This window comes from Vipera ursinii (genome assembly GCF_947247035.1).
Source record: "Vipera ursinii genome assembly, chromosome: 3".
NCBI classification, from domain to species: Eukaryota; Metazoa; Chordata; class Lepidosauria; order Squamata; family Viperidae; genus Vipera; species Vipera ursinii.
Window position 1 is genome coordinate 97,394,265 of NC_139516.1, and position 6,000 is coordinate 97,400,264.

The window sequence follows — 6,000 nt, forward strand, 5'->3', positions numbered from 1 at the left end:
TGTTTGTAAAGAGTTAGGCAAAAGGCTGTAATTACAGATAAATCAGAAAAGAAATACCATGGATCTAAGATAGGAGTGCATATCTCGAGCTCTCAAGCCCTCATATGTCTCCAGAAGCAATGAGAGCCATTCCCATTCTAGATTTCCTCTTCCCAAATTGATAAAGGTAAAGATAAAGGTTTCCCCTTTCCAGTCATCTCCAACTCTAAGAGGTGGTGCTCATCTCTGTTTCATAGCCAAGGGAGCCAGAGTTGTCTGAAGACATTTTCATGGTCTTGTCAGCATGACTATATGCTAAGGCACATGAAACACTGTTACCTTCTCAGTGAAGTGGTATCTATTAATCTACTTGCATTTGCATGCTTTCAAACTGCTAGGTGGGCAGGACCTGGGGCAAGTCATGGGAGCTCACCCAATCATGCAGTGCATGGGTCTCGAACCTGGGTTGTTAGCTTTCCAGATGACAAGCTCAGTGCCTTTAATTACTGAGCCATTGTGCCCCTTCCCCAAATTGTTAGCAAATTGTAATTTTCAATCAGAGCATGGGAAAAGGTGTTAAATATATCAGGCATAATCACATGAAAATAATGTGTGGATTAAATGTGAAAGTAAACTAAATTATACATTGCTTTTGTCTTGGTCCCATCCACTTATTTCTTGACAGACTCTTCCAAAAGTGTGGCCCCTGAACTGAAAAAGAACTGATAGTCCCTGGTCTAAAATCATTATATTTACATCAGATGAAGTAAATAATTGTTTTATGTTTAAAAATGTGTTTCTAAAGTCAATTTATATTCTGCATCCAATTGGACTGAGCTTCCTTTTAACATGCTTTTCCGGACTGAGTTCTGTTGGCAAAACATCCTAAATACAGCCTTGAATTTACAATATTATTTCATTGTTCCACAGAATCAAGAGAACAGCCTTTCACTGTCCATGATGTTGATAAATGTCATCATTCATGTTTTATATGTATTCAGTTTCCATAGTGGCTTTTCATGTAATATTTGATGTTCCTCTCTGAATCCAACTTTCTTTAGATAACACAATTGACAAAGAAGCCCATACATGAAGTATAGTTTGTTACATGAAACTGCAAACTTCCTGTGGAACTGTATCTTCATTTTGTATCTGTGTTAGTCATAATAAATGAAGGTCATATGATATCTATCTTCCATGCATCTGTGTCATTTGTGACCAGGAAAGCAGTTTCAACACAAAAAACAGATGTTATTTTGTCAGTCTTAAAAGCATTTCCAGGGAACTTACATTAATACTGAAGAAAAAAAAGGCTAAGAATAGTGGACAATGCCATATCAGAAAGCCAGTTAGTATATGAGCAATAGTTTCAACGGTAGTTTCTCCTTTTCTCTTAAGAATACAATTCTTTTATACATTACCCTAAATGGGCAAAATCAGCAGATGTGGGTAGAGTTGAAGTTCTTTTATTTGTTTGTTATTACTTCAGAGCTGTAGTGGCACAGTGGTTGGAATGCAGGACTGCAGGCTAACTCTGCCAACTGCCAGCAATTCAATTTTGACTGGCTCAAGGTTGAGTCAGCCTTCCATTTTTCCGGGGTCGGTAAAATGAGGACCCAGATAGTTGGGGACAATATACTGACTCTGTAAACTGCTTAGAGAGGGCTGTAAAGCACTGTGAAGTCCAAGTACTATTACTATTGCTAATGCTACTAGAATCTCAGGACCCACTAACCCAAGTTATAAAGAAGGCCAAGTGTAAATGTCTTGAATGCTTCACTGTGATTCTGAGTGGCATGTCAACTGCTAAGTTCCCAAAAATAAATGAAGCAGGAATAAAACTAAACATTTTATTTTATATTTAAAATTACCCATTCATTCTGTGATTGAAACAGGCCAAAGGCACCTAAAATTATCTACTGGGCCATCATGGACCACTAACAGCATGAAAATGTGCTTTCTAAGTCATCTAATCATGCCTCCCTTGGGTATAGTACATGGAGCAAAGACCAAACTTTTGTAACTACCTATAAGGCTCTGGGGTGGAGAAAGAGATTTTGTCAGCCTAACAATCACATGACCCCATGACTAATTCATTAGGGACAGCATGCTAATGTTGAGTAGAGTCAAAGAAAATAGACCTATCCCCCACAAATGCTTGCACATTTTGTTTCTTATCTAGGAGTCTTCAGTGCCAGCCAGAATTTAAATTGGTTTCGGTTTATGGATTTGGGATTAGAAGCCTTACATAGAATACAGCTGTGAAATCTTGATGTCAAGGCATTTAAGAGTGACCAGCTTTTCTTTTCTTTGAAAAAATATAAAATTATAGCAACAGGGAAAGTTAATTCCTGCCTATAGATGCCATTTGTCATACTTTGAGGTAATCTGGTCAAGAAGCACCAGCGATGACTAATATTACCATTGTTGTAAGGTTACAATAACACAATCTTGTAAGTCTAAAAGAAACCTTATTTTTACTCTCCTACAAACTAAAGGCTTATTCCAGGGGTCTCCAAACTTGGCAACTTGAAGACTTGTGGACTTCAACTCCCAGAATTCCTCAGCCAGCAAGTTGCTAAGTTTGGAGACCCCTGGCTTATTCTGAGATGCTTTCTCTAACAGATTGTGATGGGGCTGTGGTTTTTCCTCCTGGTAATTTCCACTTAATAATTACAACTCTGAACATCCAGAAACAATGATAAAACCTATGGAAAAATCAGAGTAGATACTGTGTTGAACTCAGTTTGAACCCAGGCAATTAATCTGAATTACAAAAGTTTAGCATACATTTTTTTTTAATTTGACTTACCAAAACAGGAGCCCTTCTCTTATCTTTGTCAGAATTATTACAGCCAAGTTGCAATCCTTTGTAATCTGGGTCAAGTGCTCTATTGAGGTAAAATGTGAAAGTGGAGCTGGGGCCCACAAGTCCAAATTACCCTTCATAAATAATGAGATCAATGGGAACTTTTCCTAGTTTAAATTGCTTAATTGTATCTTTACATTCTGGACACAATAAGGTTTTTTGTTTGTTTGTTTGTTTTATTCAATCAGACTTGATTCTTGGAGATGGCTTGGACATGTCCCTGCAGTTTTCAGAAGTGGTTAGGCATTGTCTTCTTCCTAGAGCTGAGAGAGAGTGACTGGCCCTAGGACACCCTTCTGGTGTTTTGTCTAAAGTGGGACTGGAACTCACATTTTTTGTTTTCTAGCCTTATGCCTTAACCACTACACCAAACTGGCACTAAGAAGGTCGTATCTAGCTCTAATTCCACCTAGGAGGTCTCCTTCTGTGAGTATAAATCAGAACAAACTTATTTTCTCTGATATCAGCACCTATGTGGGAGAAAATACAGAAGTTATTATTTGAAAAATGCAGGGACACCACTTTTCCTAAAATAGCAAGCTACTTTGCATAAACTTATGTTGTCAAGCACTGTTTCACAGGCTCCTAAGGCGTTGATTATTCTTGTTTCCAAAGACTCATCAGCAACCTGTGCGTTCATTCTTATCTGAACTTGTTTACCAGAGGAAGCTATTCTCAAGAGCATTGCTAGTTCATCCTCATAACAGTGCTTTACAACTGCCACTTTTTGTTTCACATTTAAAATACTGATGGTGTTATGTATGCAGGCACCTGCATAGCAACAGCCACCAGGGGGCGTTGGCCTGAATGGTTTTGGCGGGAAACCTAGTTTTGGTGGGAAACCTAGGGCCAACCCCATTGGCTGTTTGCCTACCTGGCTAGGTATTTAAGGAGGCCAGGTAACCCTCATCCGTCAGTACGCTATCCCCCTCCAATACAGAGCTGAACACGTACTCCAGCTGGCGTCTCTTCCTTGCGTCGGACCCACTACACAATAGTGGCAATGAAGGTGGGATTGCTGCCGACAAGGAGCTGAAGTCACTTGTGGAGCACACCGCACGCTGAAGGAAGGAGGAATCTTCCCTTCCTCCCAACACAACCGCCAGCCAACCGGACCATGCCAGTCACCACATCTGCGACTCAAGACCCGAACCCGACACCGCGATGGCAAGGGCCGGACAACCCCACGAATTCGACACCCGCCACCCCAAGACATGGACCCGGTACCTGGCTCACGCCAAACTATACATGCGCTTCAACCAGATCTCGGAGGACGGCGCGAAGGCGGCAGCCCTGCTCTGCATCGGGGGACCAGCACTCCTGGAGATCGCCGCAAACCTGTTCGCCCCAGAGGCCATCAATACCGTCATGTACCGGGACCTCGTGGCCAAGCTTAATGCCAACTTCTGGCCCCGGCGCTCCAAAGTGGCTGCGAGTTCACAGTTCGAAAAAAGGGACCAGCGCCCCGACGAGTCCGGTGCCGAATTCCTCGCCGCCCTATGAGAAGCTGCTGTCGCCTGCATGTTTTCGAACTTGGAGGAGCAGCTATGGGACCAGCTGATTTGCGGCCTACGAGACAGGTGGCTGCAAGAGCACCTGTTCGAAAGAGAGGAGGTTTCGCTCCAGGAGGACGAAGACGCCATCCTGGCCCACGAAGCGGCCTGCGGGGCTGTCCAAGCAGTCCAGGAGACCCGGACTGGCAGCCAGGTGGCCAGCATCCACCGGCAGGTCACCACAGCTGAGGGCGAGCAGAGCATTGACCAGTGGAGGTCGACCCCCTACCAGCGAGTCAGACGCCCAGACAAGCCCAGGCCTCCTAGCAACGCCACCAACCCTCAGAAGTGCGCAGGGTGTGGGGGGAACTACGTGCGCAGCCTCTATAAGTCAGCCAAGTGTCGGGCCTGCAAGAAAACAGGCCACATAGCCACGGTCTGTTGTAGCCGCCGCCCCCAAGAAGAGATCCACAAGCTACAACCGGAGGAATCGCCGTTCAAAGGTACTGGGGCCCCGACCAAAACGCAAATTGGCTATATTGAGAGCCGGCTGGCCATTAACCACACGGGCAGCCGCCAGCTGCTCAAACCCAAAATTAGGTTAACAATCCGCTTGTAAGGCATTCCTTGCAGCATGGAGCTTGACTCCGGATCCGCGGTCTCCATCATTTCGGATGAGACCCTTAACTATATTAATAGCCAGAGCAAGCAGCAGATTAAATTACGGCCTACAAATTTAGGCCTGACCGACTTCCAGAATTCACCAGTCAAGGTAAGGGGGGAGGCCGCCGTTTCGGTGGGGTTTAAGGGTCGTGAAGAGCACCTGGAGGTTGTCGTGGTAGAGGGCCGGAGAGCCAGCCTGGTCGGTTTGGACTGGTTTGATCACCGTCTCCGGGATGCACCGGTCCAGGGAAACACCGTCAAGGCCCTCTGCAAGGAGTTCGCAGACGTCTTTGACGGGACACTGGGCAGGTACACAGGCCCCCCATCTCATTCAAGCTTAACTCGAATGTTCCCAATGTTAGGGTCCAGCCGCGGCGATTCCCCTTCGCGCTCAAACACAAAATCGAGTGCGAGCTGGATAAGCTGGTGGCCCAGGGAATCTTAGACCCCATAGATGGGGGGGAGTGGGAAACCCCAATCGTCATCCCGCTCAAATCCAACGGGGAAATAAGGATCTGCGCCAACTACAAGTGCTCGGTGAACCGCGCCCTAAACCCGCACGCTTACCAGGTCCACACGGTCAGCCACGTTCTCGCTTCCCTCCAAGGCGGCGCCATTTTTGCAAGACTCGATCTTGCACAGGCGTACCAGCAACTCACGGTTACCAGGGCAACAGCTGACATTCAAACTATAGTAACACACAGGGGAGTGTTCCAGGTGAACAGGCTGCAGTTTGGGATCAGCGTAGCTCCTGGCATTTTCCAGGAAGTCATGGAGAAAACACTCGGGCATCCCAGGAGTCTGCCCCTATTTTGATGACATCCTGATTGCAGGAGCATCAGCAGACGAGCTGGCAGGTAGGCTTAGGGAGGTACTGTCCAGGCTGCGCACAGCTGGCCTCAAGCTAAAGAGGGAGAAATGCAGCATAGGTGTTCCCTCCACAGAATTCTTGGGATTCAGGGTAGATGCCAACGGAATCCACCCCACAGAGTCCAA